A 22,358-nucleotide genomic window follows, 5' to 3' on the forward strand; every position below is an offset into this window, starting at 1 on the left:
AGCAAGGTTTATCTGCGATAAAAATCGCCGATGTGCGGCGATAATTTTTGTCTCTAACAAGTTAGAGACAAAAATTATCGCTAGTTGTTGGTAATATACCCCTATATCTTTTGATTCGCTACACTGGGATTTTATGTTTGTGGTTCTGCAACGCATGGGGATTCCCCCTTTTCTCTGAAGTGGGCGCTCCTCCTTTATTCGGGCTCGGTAGCCAGGATGCGTGAGAATGGCCTGGTCACTGACCCCATAAAGATCTGTGGGGAGACTAGGCAGGGCTGCCCTCTTTCCCCGATGCTGTTCTTCCTGGCACTCGGGCCCCTGGCCTGCAAGATAAGGCAGGGCCATGCCAATGCAGCACTGGGCATCAGACAGCGGCCGTCAGCCATTTCTCTATACTGCGAAGATATGCTTTTGTATGTTAGGGAAACTGCGATACACTTGGAACACCTACTGTGGGAATATGTCCTGTTTGAACGATATTCTGGCCTGGGCATTAACTGGAGCAAGTCCACGGTGTTTCCCCTCATTGAGTGTATGCAGGTGCAGGAGCTGGAGTTCCCGCTGGCCTGGTCAAGCGAGCCTTTGCGATACTTGGGGGTCTGGGTGCACAGAGACCCAGAAACAATACTTTGTATGAACTAAGGGAGAGTACTAGCGAAATTAAGTGACCAAGTTGCCAGATGGACCCGCCTTCCTCTGCCTCTAGCAGATAGGATAGCTTCTACCAAGATGGCAATCCTCCCTAAATTGTTATATCTGTTTGTGAACATTCCAATAGTACTTAACAAAGTCATGTTTCAGGCTATGCAGTCATGATTGCTGGGATTAGTCTGGGCAGGCAAGAAGCCGAGATGCAACTGGGACACCCTGAGGCAACCATTTGAATGGGGTGGGTTTGAGCAGTTTGAGGCCAAGGATCTCCGACTATATATTATTATTTCTGTTCCAAGCCCAGTTTGGACACTATTGGTATTTTCTGCAAGTTACCTGCCGGACCTGGCAGTGGTCGCGGATAGCGTACACCCTACCCCACTGAATGCTGTGGTATTACAAAACAGCACACAGGGGAATAGGACTGAGATAAATACTGTTACATGTACTATCAGGGCGTGGAAGGCCCTAGCGGTCCACGCAGGGCGTGAATGTCTGTATGCGCCGGCTATGCCAATTGTTGCACACACGGATATCCCAGTGGCACAGGAGGCTGGGGCACTGAGAACTCTGTCCACAGCAGGGATTACTAAATTGGGAGATATGTATCTAAATGGAAAGTTTATATTCTTGGGCGACTTCACAGCCGGGCAGCAATATAAGGCAATGCAAGGGTTTGTCTACACGAGGCTGCGCATGGCTGTTAGGGCGTTGCACCCGGGGTTCCCAGATGAGCTGAAGATGTTGATAGCTTTGCAAATTGTGTTTAGAGTGGGGGAGTCCAGGGGGCTTATCTCTTGGTTATATAATGCATCCCAAAGAGAAATTGATGTGGAACACTCTCTTTTGACAATTGGAACAGACGGCTGGAAGTGCCACTGGGTTGGGATGACTGGGAAGCGTGTTGTGCATTGACAGGTCACCTCACTGCCAACTGTAATCTTAGGATAAAACATTTAAAGTTCCTGCAGCAATTGTATTACACACCAATGAAACTGCAGAAGTATGGGCTGCCTTACACACGCTCTCCGGAACGAGGATCTGAGAAGGAAGACTCCAACATAGGAGATAGGACTTGTGCCCAAATCGGCACAAAATAGCGACACGGCTACTTTCAAAGTTATCTGTTTATTCCAAAAAGTAAGGACTCCCCCGAACCAAGGAGGGATAACGAGTTCTAAAAATACAAACCTAGTTAATGAATGGGTGATCGTGTGGACCGGGATATACTTGCCCCCTCAGGAGTGGAAAATCAGTGAAGACTCCCAAATTAGAGAAATTACTTTTCAACGCCAAGACTTAAAGATAAGCCCTGAAAAAGCCTGTGTTGGGCGAAACGCGTAGGCTGTGGATTTTATGAATTACAAGAAAAGCATTTGAAAACTACGTCATCTATTGGAAGATTCGTCACTCCTGTCATCTATTTATGTCTAATGTATTGCATTTGAAGCCAGTAATATACATGATACACGTTGCCTCTCCACATTTGTGTAAAGAAGTATGGGCTGCGTGAGGATGCGAGGTGAGCGAGATGTGGGGTGAATGGGGCAGATTTTGCGCATTTGGCTTGGACCTGGCAATCTACCTTTGATTTCTGGACGAATGTAACTCAGACGCTAGCACTGATTGCAATGGAAAAAGTGGCATGCACACCTGAGGTATGTTGGGTCTGGGTAAAAGGCTTAAGCCATGCAACAGGCAAACGGTAGCTGTCACTACCCCCCTGGTGAAACACATGGTCGCTAAGCATTGGGGTGGCAGATCGAATTCCATAGTGGCAAAATGGATACAAGAATTTGTACACTGTAAGGAACAATTGGATACGGATATATGACGTTACAACTCGGTTTTTACATCGCAGCATATATTGCAACACATGATTTTACAACGCATACCATCACTACGCGTTTTTAGAAACTACATTTACAACGCATTCCATCACAAAGCATACTATTAAAATGCATGCCATTACAACCCATAATACTTTTAGGGCAAGAGTAAGGTAAGTGTTGGATAGTGTGGGGGTAACATTTACTATTTCCACTCCAGTGAGTGCAACAGTAGGGTAAGTGTTGGTTAGTGTAGGGGTAAAATGTACTGTTCCAACTCCAGTGAGTGCAACAATAGGGTACGTGTTGGATAGTGTAGGAGGAGGAATACTATCCCCATGTACCGCAAAACCCTTACCCACCCTAAGAATAAAAAATGCCTATTACTTACCTTATAATGCGTTATAATGGTATTCGTTGTAATGGCATGCGTTGTAGTGACATGCGTTGTAATGACTGCATTGTAATGGCATGCGATGTAAAGGCAGCTGCGTTGTAAGGACTGCATTGTAAGGTAGTGCGTTGTAATGACTGTGTTGTAATGGTTGTTTCCCATTAAATACGAATGTAGAGGAACTGCCTGAGGCCTCCAGACCTAAAGACTTCTGGGTGCCGCTGACTTGCTATCTGCACCCCGACTTGGTTACCTCTGCTGGCTCATGAAGGGGCGATGTATGGGTATATTTGCTATCAGGGGTCTGAGCGAGGATTTACGGCAGCTGGAGGCGCGGAATATGCGATATGATACTGCACTGCACATGTTTTTGTCTTCTTTTGTTTTTTTGTATTGTGGAATTTCTGTTTTTTTTTGTTTCTGGATACTCTGCTTTTTTGTAAGGTACATGCCTCACGCATTAATGTATTCATAGTATGTTGGCATGTACAATGTAATGCTATGTCATTCATGGGTAACAAATGTTAATGTTAATTAAAAAAAATTAAAAAAACCTGAAGACAGCAGGAGTTGAAAGCGGCTAAGTGTGAGAAGGAGGAAGGAAGTAACAATGATTGTCGAATCTAACACCCAACCTGATAACAAGCTGAGGAGAGGAGAGGATCGAGCGAGAGGAAATAACAAGTGTGGTGAGAGAGGTGCAGAGTTAAGGAGAGGAAGCAAAGCAGTGCTTGTAAGATCAAATGAACTGATAAATGCAGCAGAATCGTTCTTACTGGTAATGAAAGGAGAGGCGTGGAAGATCTGTGAGTGACTGGAAAACCCACAAGAAATCATGCTAAAAAAGTCCCAAAAAGGCGATAATATTAAACAGTGAGATACCAGAGCAAAAAGAAGCATTGTCAAAGCACGAGGGTTGGCCTAAGCAAGTGTGTATTTTATTTGCACCCATATCCAATAGAAATGACAATAACTGGTGCATCCCTGCATATCAGCAGGGATACGCCAGTTATTGCGCCGCATTTAAAATCATGGGGCAAAAACGGCACTTTTGGAAGATGTTCCTGCGCCGGAACCCCCCCCCCCTGCGATGGAACGCCTACTTCTGAAAAGTCCGCGATATTCATGCATTACCGAGCTAATGCTCTTAGCCATGTTATCCACCTACCATTGGATAACATGGCTAAGAACTGCTCTGGGCAGGCGTTAGCTTTTGGAGATATTCGCGCTTAGCGCGAATATTTCCAAAAGTAGGTAATAGGAGATAGCGATGCTAGCGACTGTTTCCAGACGCTAACATCTTGGCACGCCCACTTTGCATGTCATTAGCGATAATTATCGCTGACATGCCAAGTGGGCCCCAAGATGATCGCTATCTCCTACTAGCTGTCGCTAACTGGTGTAAGCGACAGCTAGGTAATAGGGCGATACAATTATCGCCGCTTTAGCGTGAAAAATTCCTGCTAAAGCGGCGATAAGGCCCTTGGTAATATGCCCCACATTTACAAGCCTCTTGTGCCACTTTTGCATCATTTTTAACATGGGAAAAGTGACGTACGGGTGGCGCAAGGGGCTTGGAAATAAGCCCCGTAATGTTTGTCTGTAGCAGAACCATAAGTCACATTTATTTAACCTGCAGGGAAAGAAAACACTACTTAAGGGGATGCGGTTCGCAGCGCAAGCGAAATATGCAACATACAATAAAAAAATAAAAAAATAAAAGGAAAAATCCAATAGGTAAATTGAAAGGCTAAAATGCAAAACGGAGTGAAGAGAACAAGTGCCAAATGATTTAAAGCCCTTGTAAACAAGCATTTGTAATGCAATAGGTCTCGCATTTGTGAGAGTTTAAGCTATTGACATTGAAAATGACAATGCCTATTATTTATGTTTTGATAATTAACACACAAATAAAAGGCATTCTCATTTATGTCAATAGCTCAAACTCTTGTAAATGCAAGACCTATTGCATTACAAAGAAGCGGCCGCCAATGTCCCGGGCTGCTTGTAAAGTGGAAGCGCAATGGCGCTCTGAATGTTGTAGGAAAGCATGTCATGCCTGCAGTAGGAGAAACTCATTAAAGAAAATGGTGCTTCCAGACTAAATACGACCTAACGTGTAACAACAGATGTAAAAGGGCCAGTCCTCATGGGAGGTTACCAATGAAGACACGGCGGTACTAAGGAGGTACTAACAAGCCTATTAACGAATCAGAAACCAGCATTTACAAAGGACAATTACACAAGCCAATGAAAAATAAAGTCCATACTCGTATACAGCATGCCTCACAAAGCAGCGCATGCGCTGCCCAGGCTTGACCTGAACATGTATTAAGAGACGAAATTTGTTTTGAAAGTAATTGGGGCACAGCAAAATGTAAACTTTTCTTACTCTTAAATATATCAAGTGATGAAATGCCTGTATCTTGTTATTGTTGATCTCATTGTAGATCTAAATCTTTAATAAAACTTGAACTTCTCACCCACAAAATTCCCAGTGCCTCCTGTAACACTAATTCCGGGGCAGGGAAATCAGGAGGATTTTATGGGCCACTCATAATTAAGGCCTGATTCAGCTGCTGATTCATTGCTCAGGATATTTTTCTATAAGTATAGATGCAAACTGCACACTACAAAATGTTTTTGTGTGACTGGTTCAAGTACAGTATGAAGACCATATGTTAGCTCTCTGTACAGCGACTGACATTTACAAAAACAACAATTTTTTGAGACTTTCTTCATCTGTGGTGGCCAGTAAACTTTGAAAGTGGTAAGAATACATTTGTGCCTCAAACTGTACCAAGCAAGTGAGCACATCATGCCAGCTAGACTTTCTTTAAGAGATTTGGGCAAAATAGTGCATTTTTCAGCACTGTGTTTTTTTACTAAAATTGCTTAAAATGCAGATTTTCTGAAGCAGCAGTCTTGACATTTTGCAATTCTTTTGTGATGTGCTCAGCAAACCTTGTCCTCCAGGGATGAGGGGCTCAGTATCAAAAAGACTCGTCTAAAAGACACGAAGGCATGGATAAAGATCTAAATGTCATGCAGTTAAATGATCGGATTATAAAATGTCATACGGCCTCTCCGTCCTCGAAATGAATACAGCATCTTTCATTACTTTATTTCCACCCTGCTCCGTGTAAGCAGATTCTTTATCATGTAATGACTGATGATCTACATGAAAGGGTCAGAAGGGGAAAAGTTACACATAGCTCCTAATAACAGTTCAAAGACAGCAGGGCTAGGTAAGTCCCACAGACTCGTGCAGCAGTGCTACTGTTACTGAACGTGTTATCAGGAAGCAAACAGATTACATCAATCAGACATGCTTAGTCATAACCAGCTCACCTCCTGCTTGCCTCTACCTTCGTCTAACCCCCGCCACCTCCACATCGTCAACTGGTGGCGTCTTGCTCCAGGATGCGGCAGTCCGATAAGCTCAGGGATAGACAAGCTGCCAATTTAGACCGCACACAAAATGTCCCATAGAGTCAATTGCGCGGCCTCCAAAAAATTGCCTTGCCTTTCGAAAACATCATGGCTGTGCCGGGCCGCCGCGCTGCCCGCGACGACCCGGAAGCGGTTGGGAAGCCGGCCAATGCCAGCGCGGCCCCAACCGGAAGTCCCGCCCCATCGCGCCGAGAGACAGAGAGAGCTGCCCGAGGAGCCACGAAGGATCCGCATTGAGTCCCGGTCCCGAGATGGGGGACCGGGTGAAGAGCGGCCGGGCGCATGGGGAAGGTGGGGCTCTCATGTGGTGAGAGAGCCCCGCAAAGCGCTACCGCCACCCGGGAGAAGGAGCCGCCGCCGTGCACCGCCAGAACAGGTAAGTTGAGTGAGAGGAGGGGTGAGTGGGGGTGGGGTGTACGCGTGTGTGTGTGTCTGTTTGAGTGTGTTTGTGCGTGCGTCTGTCTGTCTGTGTGCGCGTGTGTATGTTTAAGGGGGGTGCGTGTGTGTATATGCAGTGTCTGGATGCCTTTGTTTGTGCGCATGCGTGAGTGACGACGTGCGCGCTCACGAGGTAGAATCTCCGGCAGGAGACGCTCGTGACAGTGACAGTCTGCTGTCCACATTCCCCGGAATCCCTGGAAAGTGGCGACATAAGTAGTCTCCCTAGACAGCAAAAAGCTTCGCTTTTTGCTTTCGTCTAGGCGAGACCTAAAAAGGTGGATAGGATATCTGTTGTGTTTGTGTGGAAGTAACCCATCCATCTGACCTAAACCACGCCCTGAGTGTCTAGAGACTGTTAAAAGCCAATGCCAATCTTTCAGACGGTGTCCCAACATGTACTGTCCTTCAGCTGATGCTCCAAGCCTTCCCAGACTTTTAAGTCCCCCTTCAGAGTACCCAGGATATGGTTCCAGAGTCATATGTCCAGTCCCCTCCCTAAGCTCCTTCCCAAACTGCTAAGAACAGATATTAAGGCACAGATTTTAGGGGAAGCAGAATCAAGGACTCTTTTCATCCAGCTTCCACCCAAAAGGTGCTCTGTCTGTCCTATACGTCCCTGTGGATTGCGGAAGGCCAGCTGGTCAGACCCTTGAGGATCACCCCCATAAGATTTGATGAAAGAGGGATTAGGCGCCAAGGCTGGAGCCCTCACGCGGGCCGATAGCTGAAGTCGAGATGACTCCTTCTCTGTCTTCTCTTCACCAAGATCAGCAGCAGTCCCAGTGTACATACTGGAGGGTGGACCTGACACCCCGTTGAAGCTCCAGTGGCCGTTAATAAATATAAAAACATTTGATGGTGTCTTTGTAATGTCCCCGCACTTGGTGTACCTTCACACCCAGAAAATAAATTACAGAAGATATTGAGGGGAGTGTCATAACTTAAATATCACCTTTGGTAATGGAAACATTGATACCATATCTGTAGAATTCCATGTACGAATTCAAGTAAATCCATTATCTATAAGATGAAGGTCGTAGGTGTGGTAGTGGTACCCAACTACTGTATTAACTTAGAAATGCTTAAATATGTTTAGAGTTCTTCAGTACATAAATTAATCAAAGGTAGCAACATGTTTAGAAGTAATTCCAGAAGAGCATTTATTCAAATAATACTTAAGTAGGATTCTTATGCATTCCATAGTAAAGACATTCTTTCTTTCTTTCTTTCTTTCTTTCTTACTTTCTTTCTTCTTTATTTTTTCCATATACACAGAAATTATAAAATGTACTTACCTGTCGAGGAGCAGCATTTAAAAGAGGATGAGAGTTTAATGTTAGAGACATTTGATGTTTTTCAAAATTCCAGTTCTGAATTGTTAATTGATTAGCAAGTTCTTTAAAGGTGCTGCTGGCAGGAGTGGCAAATAAAAGATTATGCATAATGTTAGCCTCCACGTCTTTAATGAAATTCTGATTCTCTTGTCATGTACGTCTGAGAATCGTCATTCTTATGCATTCCATAGTAAAGACATTCTTTGTGCTTTGCAGATATAAAGGTCAGCCAACCCGTGTTTTGCTCCCTTGTGGGCTCACAGGTATAGAGCTTTTTCAAGCCTTTTAAGAAATAAGAGTCTCAAAAGGCATGTTAAATGGTATAGAGTCAGATGTACATCGTGCGGTCTAGATGCAGATTCTGGATGTGGCCACTCATGGGATCTGGACCGCATGCAGACCGCACTATGGACATCTGGACACTACTGGGCCTGTGGAAGAAGAGAAGAGGACTGAGCCTGCTGTCTGAGACCTGGGAAGAGCCTTGAATACTGAACCTGATCTCCCTCTTGTACTCAGGCCACAGATTTGGACTCCAAGGGTCTACAAGGACACAACAAGCTACAAGAGGCTTTTTCTGCAAATGCCCAGCTGACCAGTCCCAGCTGGACCTTCATTGCACCCTGCTGCTGGCTTCTGCTGGGGCATGTCATGGTCCTCAAGTGCTGTCTCCAAGGTCAAAGTGTACTCTTCCTAACATTTTCTGAAGTCGGGGACTTAAAAATATTTTGGCTCCAAAGATCTCCAGAGTACCGGGACCAACCTGGCCGATCTGACATTGCAGCTGGACTGAAGATTGTGGATGCTGCTGCTCTGAGCTTTTCCTCAGCAGCAAATCTGATTAAGCGGGACCTCGTGGAGGAGGTTTTCTGCCTTGCCCTGCTGATGGTATGCGAGCTCCAACAAAGGGACTGAGGGACTGATTTAGAGTTTGGTGGATGGGACACTTCTTCACAAATGTGACCGATGTCCTGTCCACACACTTACAAGTACCAGAGGATTGAATGCACTTGTAATATAGCGGACGGGATATCCGTCACGTTTGTAATGAAGTTTCACATTCTCCAAACTTAAATCCAGGCCCCAAGTTCAAACAGTGAAACCTTCACCAGGCAAAAGCATGAAAAGCATCCGACCGGCGGGACCTTCTCTCGGTGCAACATTTAAATATCCCCTGCTCTGAAACCTCACCCAGCAGTTATCCAATGATGTGGAGTCCTCTTAAGCCTCAGTGTGTTGCTTTGCTCTGCTGCAGGATTGTTGACTTTCATTCAATGGACAAGAGGCATATTTATCCCTTTTGTGGTGCAGGGCAGCGCAGCAACTCACCTTGCTGCAGTTCCCTGTGTGGGAAAGGGCAGGAGTGCACAGTATTCATCCAATATGGCACATTCCTGTCCTCTTCCCTTGTACTGAAGCTGTTTTGGCAGCATAGCGCCAATGCTGGTACCCTTGCACCATGGTGCGAGGGTGCCTGTGTTATAGACAGGATTGTTTTTGTGCAGGAAGGCTCACCTTCCTGCACAAAAACAATCCTGAGAGGCATTGTCCTCATTCTATCTGTGCTGCAGAATACAGCACACATGGAAAGAGGAAACAACGAGGAGAATTAAACGGATTTCTCCTTGTAATGCCTCTCTTGGGGAGGCATATATTTTTGGCGAATTCCCAGGTTTACCTTTTCTTGTAAATGTGGGAATGCATCAGAATCAATGGATGTTGCGTGGGAACACCCACGGGAACGCCTCCCTGGCGCAGAGTAATGCAAAGCAGTGATTTGCGCTGCGTTACATCAATCAAGATTAATGAAGCCACGCAGGGCCATGCAAGGCTTGTGTGGCTTCATAATTCTCATTTTACATTTGCATCACTCTTACACCACGTTGTGTGGGGCAGGAGCGACGCAAAGGGCTCATAAAATGCCCCTAAGTTCAAAGGTAAAACGTCTGACTGTGTTGAACCTTCTTTCTGTATCCAAACCCCCGCTCCATCGTAGTTGGCCTTTACGTGCACCTAGGTACTGGTCAAGCGCAGTCAGATCACCATATTTGGCGCTTACCACTTTTTGGAATTATTTGAACCTTAAACCTAAAAAATGTATATCTCCGGTTTATTGAACTTTTGTCATTTTGTTGTCATTTTATCAAAATACTCTTTATTATTCAAAATTGGTTTGTGATTTTCCTTGTGTTTTGAGTTTCTTACTGTTTTGGCACCGCATAAATACTTTTCACATTGCCTCGATGTAGACCCGTCAGCTCTGTGCCGTCGCTTCCAGGGGGTTGAGCTCAGGTTGATTTAGAGACTTCTGTGGCTCATCCTGACAAGGACTGCGGATATTGCTTAAGTTGAGTCATCACTCCCCGAAATAATGCTTCCAATGACTTACATCTAGTCATCCCTCAACAACAGGAGGAGCTGACCCCTCAAGGTCACCATGGGATTGTCAAACCTAAGGAAATGCTCCATGAAAAGCTAAGGTATCCTGGCACGGACGCACATGTCACAGAAGCCCTTAATCACTGTCACCTGTGTCAAGTGATCAACAGCCTGTGAATCACTGTGGTTCACCATCAGTCCAGAAATTAGCAGACTCCCGGATGGAGACAGGTACTCGTCTTCATTGATGCATGCAAGAAGTACTCAGGGCCTCATTTATGAGGCCGTGCGTCACTTTTACGCCGCTGGTGCGTCACTTTTTGTGACGCACCAGTGGCGTAAAAAATGCGCCTTGTTGCGCCATATTTACAAATTGACGCATCTAGGTAGATGCGTCACTTTGTAAACCCCTGCACCACATTATACCTACACCAGGTATAATGTATGCAAGGGGGGTGTATTGACGCAAGAAAGGGTCGTAGAAGTGACGCAGTGAAATCTATGTGATTTCACTGCGCCACTTCTAGGACACAAATGCGTCGATTTCTTACGCCGGCCTTACAGCAGGCGTAAGACTGACGCAGGCCCTTTCACATGGGGCTTGCCCCCATGTGAAAGGATACATTGCTGGAGTTGCAGCACTTTTGTATTGTTTTGTATTGTATCGGGATTTATATAGCGCTCGGCTGCCCCAGCAAAGGGGCGTCCCGGCGCTGCGAGTGAAACTAAAAACAGAAGGGGAATACCAGAAAAGAAGAGGAGCAGTTACTGAAAGAGGTGAGTTTTGATGGCTTTTCTAAAAGCCAAAAGATCCTGCATGCCACGAATAGTTTCCGGAAGGCTGTTCCAGAGCTTGGCAGCGAGCGAGCTGAAGGAACGACCGCCCATTCTGGCTAGATTGGTACGGGGAATGACCACCAGATGTTGTCCTGCTGACCGCAGTGGCCTTCCAGGGATATACTTCGTCAGGAGGGGGCACAACATTGGTGGGGAGGCGGTTTTAAGGATTTTGAAGGCGAGACAAAGTGCCTTAAACTGAATCCTTTTTCCCAACGGGAGCCAGTGCAGTTTTTTCCGAACTCCCGCCACTGAGGAGTGGCGGGGAAGACCAACCAATGCTCTGGCAGCAGCATTCTGTACTCTCTGAAGTCTGACCACTTCCGCCTGATTAGCGCCCAGTAAAAGGGAGCTGGCATAATCCAGTCTAGAAAGAATAATAGCTTGGACAATAACCTGGCGGGTGTGACAGTTGAAGAACTTCAGCGTAGGTCTTAGATTTCGCAGAATGCCAAAGCAGATGGCTGCAACTTTTTTTGTGTGATGAGTAAATTTCAGTGCAGAGTCGACCCAGACTCCTAGATTTTTCACACAATCCTTAGGCTTAGGCGGTTGGCCTAAAGTATCAGGCCACCAGTTACCGCCCCAGGCTGCGGTGTTTTTCCCCAAGAGCAGAATTTCAGTTTTTCCAGCATTGAGCTGGAGGAAATTCGCCGTCATCCAGTTGGTGATGTCAGTCAGGGTCTGCTTGAAGTGATGGGCCTCCAGACCGTTGTTACCATTGAGAGCCACCACCAACTGGGTGTCGTCTGCATAAGATACTAACGTCAGACCACTCTGTTTGGCCACTTCGGCTAGTGGTCGGACGTAAACATTGAACAGGGTGGGGCTCAGAGAAGACCCCTGAGGCACCCCCTGTCCGATGTTGTGCTCTATTGAGATGTAAGGGGGGGTGGACACTTTAAAGGATCTGTTAGCAAGGAAGTCTTTAAACCATCCCAGGGCCTTACCTATAATTCCAGCTTCCTCCAATCTCATTAAGAGGACCTCGTGTGACACCGTATCGAAGGCAGCACTAAGATCCAACAGGATCAGTGCTGCCGTTCCGCCGGTGTCAAGAATGGTACGGAGGTCCTCTGTGACACTAAGCAAGGCTGTCTCGGTGCTGTGGCCCGCTCTAAACCCGTGTTGAGAGTCGTCCAGAATGTTATTGGTTAGGAGGAAGTTGGTGAGGATGGTGTTAACATGTGCTTCCATGATTTTAGCTGGCCATGGGAGAAGGGAGATGGGCCGAAAATTTTCAGGAAGGGTAGGATCCAGAGTGGGCTTTTTCAAACTGGGAGATACCCATGCCTGCTTCCATTTAGAAGGAATTTTGGCCGTCGAAAGAGACCGATTAATAATATTTCGTAATGGTTCCGTGATAAGCTCATTGGCTGCACGGAAGGTCTCAGGTTTTAAGGGATCGGCCGGGGAGCCAGATTTTATTTTTTTACAGATTTTATCGAAGCTCACACGTTCTAGTGCGGGAAGGGAAGACAGACAAGGTCTGCTAGGGTCTAGCATAACGGAAGGCTGAGGGGAGTGGGGGAAGGTCTCGTAAATTTTCTTTATTTTATCAGTAAAAAAATTGGCCATGTTATTACATAGATCTAAAGAGGTGACAACAGAAGTGGTGGCTTTCTTTGCAGTAAGATCTTTTACAATTTTGAAAACAGTTTTAGAGATATTAGTACTGTTATTGATTTCAGTGGCGTAATAAGCCGCCCTCGCTCTACAGACCTGGCGATGGTAGGTTTTCTGCAACTGAGCGTAGGCATGCTTGAGGTTGGCATCATAATTTTTCCTCCATCCTCTTTCTGCCTTTTTACACTCCTTTTGTGTACACAGGTTTTGTGACACACTCCAGCAATGCGTCACTTTTGCGCCTACATATACGTCAGAAATACTAAAGTATCTGTAACTCCTTGCGCAATGATGCATCATACTGTAAATATGACGCATCATTGGTGTTGCAAGGAGGGTGCAGTGAAAAGTGACGCATCGCTGTTTTCACGCAGCGATGCGTCACTTTTCATAAATGAGGCCCCCAGTGGTAGAAACTGTTGTGAGCTTATTTCACGCTCTTCTTCTTTCTTTGCCCTTGCCTCCTGTTCAGCCTTGTGTGCATGGAACCTGATGACTGCATAGAATGTTGGGTGCATGGGGTTAAGCAGTTGGTGTCAGCAGGCTGAGCAGTAAGGATATACTGCTCCTGGTGGGGCGTACTTTATAGACTAATTACCATCTTGGCTTATCTAAGCTTCCTGTATCTGAACTACAAATAAAGATATGCTTGGAATCTACCACCTGACTTCCTGAAGATTCATACTTTGTAACAGAAACCGTTAAGCCTCAGCCTTTGAACACTGGCATCCTAAAATGGGTAAAGTCAGTGCAGTGAATGGCATCCTGAGTCGGTAAATGCTGACAATGGACGCTGAGTCCAAGGAGCTGACATCAAGGCCCACCTCCAACAGCTGTGCATTGATCACATAAATATCTCCCATACTAACCTCAGGCAAATAGGGAAGCTGAGCGGCTCATGCGAAACCCAAACAAGAATCAAGATAGCATTGGGGCAGTGAGAGGTGACCCTCGCTTTCCGAAAATATATGCCACCGCTCGACATTGCACTGCGAAGAAAGAGTGACTATTCTCCTGTTTGGAAGACCAATCAGAGATATTATCCCTACAGCACCCTAGTGGGCTGAAGTGGATGCCACTGGCCTAATACCCATAGCAAACCCAAAGTTGTGAAGAAGGAACAACGACATGGCAAGTAAATTGAGGAGAATCCAGCTAAGTCTATACTATTCTATTCTATGCACATTTGTAGAGCACAGGGCTACCACAGGGCACCCAAGCGCTAGCCTCTGCAACATAGAGTACCCCATACGCTCTGCAGGAGTTAGACTTCGAAGAGCCAGGTCTTTAGGTGTTCGCAGAAGGTCGGTTTGTTGCCAATGAGTCGTATTGTAGAAGGGAGTGCGTTCCATAGTTTGGCCAGGTTGTAGCTAAAGGTCCACCCTCCACTTCTCGCTCTCTGAATATAGGGAACTGTGGCCAATCCGCCTTAGTAGATCTAAGGGTTCTGATTGAGTGTAGGGTGAGATCACAGGTTGGGGGCCTTTCGTAAGAAGGACCATGTATTCTTTGAATAGTGCTTGGAATTTTACCCTCTGATCTTTTGGGATCCAATGGAGAGTGACCAAGGCCTGCCTAGCTGAATTGTGTCTGGGGACAGTGATCAGAATGTGGGCTGCCGCATTCTGTATAACCTGAGGTTTCTTGGTTATGACTTTAGGTGCTCCAAAATAGAGCAAGTTATAATAATCCAGGCGGGAGAGAACTAATGCCCGGACCACAGGCCTACTGGATAAAGGTGGGAGTAAGTGTAAGACACTCAGCATTCTAAGTTGGCCATAGCAGCTGGCTGCCCATCCACCCAGCAGACTAGGGGCTCGTTCAAGTCAGGCTTCCAGAAAGCAACTTCAAAAACCCTTTGGAATAGTTCCGTCTTTGCCAAAGAAGGGAAATTAATCACCAGGAATTCCTTAATGTCCAGATAGCTCAGGATATTTCCTAAGAACCGCCCTCTCAACAACCCGCAAGGAGATGATACTGAAGAACCGTTCAAATAGGAGGAATCCAACAGGCCTCAACCTAGAAGCCAGCTGGCTCAATACAGGCCTGGCCAGCTCCCTGACTGGCAATCACAGCAGTGACAGCAGCAACCGCCAAGGACTAATACCCCAACTCAAGAGCCACCGAGACAACTTGCGACAGAGACGATTGTTTCTGCTTCTGATGCTGTGGTCCATGTTGAGTTGACTGCTGATTTTTGTTTGTCTGCTTCGTTTGAGATGGAGTGTGCCATCCAGCGTCCCCTCATGACCGCTCAGACTAGCATTTCTCCAGTGGCCAATCACGACCAATGGAGGGAATAAAAGGTAGGTGGAGCAATCATGGCAGCATTCACGAGCTGAAGCAAGTGTCCTGTGGGTGCATTCAGGAGCAAACCTGTGGGCCTGCTGGGCACGAGTAGTGGTAGCGTGTCCTGGATGGTTACGGTTAATAAATATAGCTGTCTTCACCTTTAGCTGGGTCATTGTGACATAGCCTGTCGCGTTTAAAGCGAGTTGTGACGTCCAGTGTCTCTTTCTGTCCTCTGGCACATGGGCGGTATTTAGGGCTTCCCGGGGGTCACAGTTGCGGTGCGGTCCCCGGATAGCCGCTGGCCCTGCCTTTGCAACCCAGTCCTCAGAGGTAGCAAAGTCAGTGCCATGAACACAGGGGGTCTTATTTAAAAGTAACGCAGCACAGTGCCGCAAGCCATATGGCTGCACCATGCTGCGTTGCTTTCAGAGCACAGGGATGCGTCATATTTACAACAATATGAGGGATCCCTGTGCTCTCCCCTTTGCTGGTGCACAATTGGCTGCCATGCGCCAACGCAGGCACCCTTAAGCCATGGTGCAAGGGTGCCTGTATTGCAGGGAGGATTGTTTTTGTGCAGGAAGGGGCACAAGAGGTGTTTTCCTCTTTCTATGGATGCTGCAGAAGGCAGCACGCATAGAAAGAGGAAAAAACAAGAAGAAATAAAACAATTTATCCTTGTTGCGCCTCCTTATGCTTCCTCTGGGAGGTGTAGGATTCTGATGCATTCGCAGGTTTGCGAAATGTTGTAAATGTGGATTGCGGCAGAATCCATGGGTGTTGCGTGGGAACACCCACTGCAACACCCATGGAACGTCCCTTTCACACAAAGTGCTGCGTAAAAAAGGGCCATATTTACCAGGCCACAAAATATTTAATACTCACTATTAGTGTAAGAAAAAGTGGGACCTTTGGTGGTAGCAATTGCAAATAAAAATAATTTTAATGTATGTTGTGTGCATGCTTGCAAGTGACAGAGTGTTTATGTGAGAGAGCATGTCTATGTGCGAGCATGGCTGTATGTGTAAGCATGTGTGTATGAGTGAAAGTGAGTGAGAGTCAGTGACAGGCACTGAGTGAGACTATGTGGGATTGAAGCCTATGGGACTGAGACCAGTATTTACTATTCTTTGATGAAAGGCAAAGCTGCACCAAAGATGCTGCGCTGTCTCTCGCCAAAGAAAGAGAGAAGAAATGCACAATATCTACTAACATATGGTGCATTGTCTCCCTACCTGTGCACGGGTGCACGTGTGGCTTATGGATTTGCTTTGAAACCCAAGGATGGTTGCATGGGAACGCCCAAGCACAAGCCATGGAATTCCCAATGACGCAAAGAAACACCAGGCAGCGGGCAGCGCAATTCTGCGTCACTTTGAGATACCATACGGCACAAAACAGGACTTGCATTGGATAGTAAAGGTATACACCCGTTACAACGCAACTTTTACAACGCATGACTTTTACAACGAAATATTTACAACGCATGATCCATTACAACGAATACCATTACAACGCATTTTTTACAACGCATATACATTTACAACGCATACCATTACAACGTAAGTATAGGTAAGTATGGTTTTTGGGGTATTTTTAGGGTTCAGGGCTAGGTATGGGTTTTTGGGTAAAGGGGTATTTTTAGGGTTCAGGGCTAGGTTTGGGTTTTTGGGTAAAGGGGTATTTTTAGGGTTCAGGGCTAGGTTTGGGTTTTTGGGTAAAGGGGTATTTTTAGGGTTCAGGTCTAGGTATGGGTTTTTGGGTAAAGGGGTATTTTTAGGGTTCAGGGCTAGGTTTGGGTTTTTGGGTAAAGGGGTATTTTTAGGGTTCAGGGCTAGGTTTGGGTTTTTGGGTAAAGGGGTATTTTTAGGGTTCAGGGCTAGGTTTGAGTTTTTGGGTAAAGGGGTATTTTTAGGGTTCAGGGCTAGGTTTAGGTTTTTTGGTAAAGGGGTATTTTTAGGGTTCAGGGCTAGGTATGGGTTTTTGGGTAAAGGGGTATTTTTAGGGTTCAGGGCTAGGTTTGGGTTTTTGGGTAAAGGGGTATTTTTAGGGTTCAGGGCTAAGTTTGGGTTTTTGGGTAAAGGGTTATTTTTAGGGTTCAGGGCTAGGTTTGGGTTTTTGGGTAAAGGGGTATTTTTAGGGTTCAGGGCTAGGTTTGGTTTTTGGGTAAATGGGTACTTTTAAAAAATAAAATTAAATTAAATTAAAATTAAATAAAATTAAATTATATTAAATTTAGTAACTTACATTTAAAAAAAAAATTATATACTTACCTATACTTACGTTGTAATGGTATGCGTTGTAAAGGTATATGCGTTGTACAAAAATGCGTTGTAATGGTATTCGTTGTAATGGAACCTGCGTTGTAAAAGTTGCGTTGTAAAAGCATGCATTGTAACAGTATGCGTTATAACGTCATGCATCCGATAGTAAATCCCATCCTAGCACTTTACACCGGTATTGCGTCACAAATGTGAGTGATGCAAACTCGGTGCAAAGCATTAGTAAACCTGTGGCTATAGTATCATTAAGTATGAATGAGTATGAGTGAGATTTAGAGTGAATGCAAGTGAGTGAGAATGAATAAGAATAGGAGTAAGGTGGGGGTAATACAGTGTGAGTGTGATGTTAGGGTCATGTGACATGCTTTCTTAGAAACAAATAGGGTCAAGGGTCATATGATGGCACTACCTGTGATGTCATTAAGTCAAAAGGGATGAGATGTCACTTCCACTTTCTTTGACAATTTGGTGAATGACGCCCTGTTTTGAATGTGGCTTCTCACCAATAAGCCACACCCAATCACTGCACTCCCACCTGGGAGGCAAATATATAATTACACCTTTCAATAATATACACTTTTAAGCATGTTTTACCACCTCTGGCACAGCAAGACTGCAACAGAAAACAAACAGCAGCTTTTGAAGAGTTTTATTTAACAAAATGCAAAGACCATCACTTTTAGAACAAGCATTTACAATGCAATGGTCTCGGCATCATTAAAAGTAGAGCTATTGGCATTGCTCATGACATTTCTTTTTTTTCCCTTAAATAATAAATAACAGCACTCACTGCTCTGCGCACTCACTGCTCTGCGCACTCACTGCTCTGCGCACTCACTGCTCTGCGCACTCACTGCTCTGCGCACTCACTACTCTGCACTCTGCACTCACTACTCTGCACTCTGCACTCACTACTCTGCACTCTGCACTCACTACTCTGCACTCTGCACTCACTACTCTGCACTCTGCACTCACTACTCTGCACTCACTACTCTGCACTCACTACTCTGCACTCTGCACTCTGCACTCACTACTCTGCACTCTGCACTCTGCACTCACTACTCTGCACTCTGCACTCACTACTCTGCACTCACTACTCTGCACTCTGCACTCTGCACTCTGCACTCACTACTCTGCACTCACTAGTCTGCACTCTGCACTCTGCACTCACTATTCTGCACTCACTACTCTGCACTCACTACTCTGCACTCACTACTCTGCACTCACTACTCTGCACTCTGCACTCACTACTCTGCACTCTGCACTCACTACTCTGCACTCTGCACTCACTACTCTGCACTCTGCACTCTGCACTCACTACTCTGCACTCTGCACTCTGCACTCTGCACTCACTACTCTGCACTCTGCACTCTGCACTCACTACTCTGCACTCTGCACTCTGCACTCACTACTCTGCACTCTGCACTCACTACTCTGCACTCACTACTCTGCACTCTGCACTCTGCACTCACTACTCTGCACTCTGCACTCTGCACTCACTACTCTGCACTCTGCACTCTGCACTCACTACTCTGCACTCTGCACTCTGCACTCACTACTCTGCACTCTGCACTCACTACTCTGCACTCTGCACTCTGCACTCTGCACTCACTACTCTGCACTCTGCACTCTGCACTCTGCACTCACTACTCTGCACTCTGCACTCTGCACTCTGCACTCACTACTCTGCACTCTGCACTCACTACTCTGCACTCTGCGCTCACTACTCTGCACTCACTACTCTGCACTCTGCACTCTGCACTCTGCACTCACTACTCTGCACTCACTACTCTGCAATCTGCACTCTGCACTCACTACTCTGCACTCACTACTCTGCACTCACTACTCTGCACTCAGTACTCTGCACTCACTACTCTGCACTCTGCACTCACTACTCTGCACTCTGCACTCACTACTCTGCACTCTGCACTCACTACTCTGCACTCTGCACTCACTACTCTGCACTCTGCACTCTGCACTCACTACTCTGCACTCTGCACTCACTACTCTGCACTCTGCACTCACTACTCTGCACTCTGCACTCTGCACTCTGCACTCACTACTCTGCACTCTGCACTCACTACTCTGCACTCACTACTCTGCACTCTGCACTCACTACTCTGCACTCTGCACTCTGCACTCACTACTCTGCACTCTGCACTCACTACTCTGCACTCTGCACTCACTACTCTGCACTCTGCACTCTGCACTCACTACTCTGCACTCTGCACTCACTACTCTGCACTCTGCACTCTGCACCCACTACTCTGCACTCTGCACTCTGCACTCACTACTCTGCACTCTGCACTCTGCACTCACTACTCTGCACTCTGCACTCACTACTCTGCACTCTGCACTCTGCACTCACTACTCTGCACTCTGCACTCACTACTCTGCACTCTGCACTCTGCACTCTGCACTCACTACTCTGCACTCTGCACTCTGCACTCACTACTCTGCACTCTGCACTCTGCACTCACTACTCTGCACTCACTACTCTGCACTCTGCACTCACTACTCTGCACTCACTACTCCGCACTCTGCACTCACTACTCTGCACTCTGCACTCACTACTCTGCACTCTGCACTCTGCACTCACTACTCTGCACTCACTACTCTGCACTCACTACTCTGCACTCTGCACTCTGCACTCACTACTCTGCACTCTGCACTCTGCACTCACTACTCTGCACTCTGCACTCACTACTCTGCACTCTGCACTCACTACCCTGCACTCACTACTCTGCACTCTGCACTCTGCACTCACTACTCTGCACTCACTACTCTGCACTCTGCACTCACTACTCTGCACTCTGCACTCTGCACTCACTACTCTGCACTCTGCACTCACTACTCTGCACTCACTACTTTGCACTCACTACTCTGCAATCTGCACTCACTACTCTGCACTCTCCACTCACTACTCTGCACTCTGCACTCACTACTCTGCACTCTCTACTCTGCACTCTGCACTCTGCACTCACTACTCTGCACTCTGCACTCACTACTCTGCACTCTGCACTCTGCACTCACTACTCTGCACTCTGCACTCTGCACTCACTACTCTGCACTCACTACTCTGCACTCTGCACTCACTACTCTGCACTCACTACTCTGCACTCACTACTCTGCACTCTGCACTCACTACTCTGCACTCTGCACTCTGCACTCACTACTCTGCACTCTGCACTCACTACTCTGCACTCTGCACTCACTACTCTGCACTCACTACTCTGCACTCTGCACTCTGCACTCACTACTCTGCACTCACTACTCTGCACTCTGCACTCACTACTCTGCACTCTGCACTCTGCACTCACTACTCTGCACTCTGCACTCACTACTCTGCACTCTGCACTCACTACTCTGCACTCTGCACTCTGCACTCACTACTCTGCACTCTGCACTCACTACTGTGCACTCTGCACTCACTACTCTGCACTCTGCACTCACTACTCTACACTCACTACTCTGCACTCACTACTCTGCACTCTGCACTCACTACTCTGCACTCTGCACTCTGCACTCACTACTCACTACTCTGCACTCACTACTCTGCACTCTGCACTCACTACTCTGCACTCTGCACTCTGCACTCACTACTCTGCACTCTGCACTCTGCACTCACTACTCTGCACTCACTACTCTGCACTCTGCACTCACTACTCTGCACTCACTACTCTGCACTCTGCACTCACTACTCTGCACTCTGCACTCACTACTCTGCACTCACTACTCTGCACTCACTACTCTGCACTCTGCACTCACTACTCTGCACTCTGCACTCTGCACTCACTACTCTGCACTCTGCACTCTGCACTCACTACTCTGCACTCTGCACTCTGCACTCACTACTCTGCACTCTGCACTCACTACTCTGCACTCTGCACTCACTACTCTGCACTCTGCACTCACTACTCTGCACTCTGCACTCTGCACTCACTACTCTGCACTCTGCACTCACTACTCTGCACTCTGCACTCTGCACTCACTACTCTGCACTCACTAATCTGCACTCTGCACTCACTACTCTGCACTCTGCACTCTGCACTCTGCACTCTGCACTCACTACTCCGCACTCTGCACTCACTACTCTGCACTCACTACTCTGCACTCACTACTCTGCACTCTGCACTCACTACTCTGCACTCTGCACTCACTACTCTGCACTCTGCACTCACTACTCTGCACTCTGCACTCTGCACTCACCACTCTGCACTCACCACTCTGCACTCACCACTCTGCACTCACCACTCTGCACTCACCACTCCTGCACTCACCACTCCTGCACTCACCACTCCTGCACTCACCACTCCTGCACTCACCACTCCTGCACTCACTACTCCTGCACTCACTACTCCTGCACTCACTACTCTGCACTCACTACTCTGCACTCTACACACTCACTCTGCACTCTCACACGCTGTTGCATTTAAATATCCGCAAGCCCAACACCAAGGCTGCCTAGTCTTGAATTTGTCTTGTGCTTTTTTACTACGGAGGCCGCTAGCAACCCTTCCGCCTTCCGGCCATGTCGGAGGCTGCCCCAAGTATTACATTATTTATCTTGGCGCTGTGCAATGGAGTTTCTTGTTACCCATCTCAACGAGCGTCATGTTATCGACCTTAGACGAATGATAGGCAGGGCAGCCCTACAGGATCGGTGCCTCCTGGTCCTCGTGGTGTCCAGCTGGAGGGCCTACTCTTCAGGGTGCAATTGAGAGACCTGAACTTGCCATCACAACTGTCAGTCGAAATAGGGGGCGGGTTATGCCTCTCACCGTGGCCTCGGTGGCCTGCGCAGTGCCTACCTCCCGCTGCTGGAAGGTATTTCGTGCGT

This window comes from Lissotriton helveticus, chromosome 2_1 (genome assembly GCF_964261635.1).
Source record: "Lissotriton helveticus chromosome 2_1, aLisHel1.1, whole genome shotgun sequence".
Classification (NCBI taxonomy): domain Eukaryota; kingdom Metazoa; phylum Chordata; class Amphibia; order Caudata; family Salamandridae; genus Lissotriton; species Lissotriton helveticus.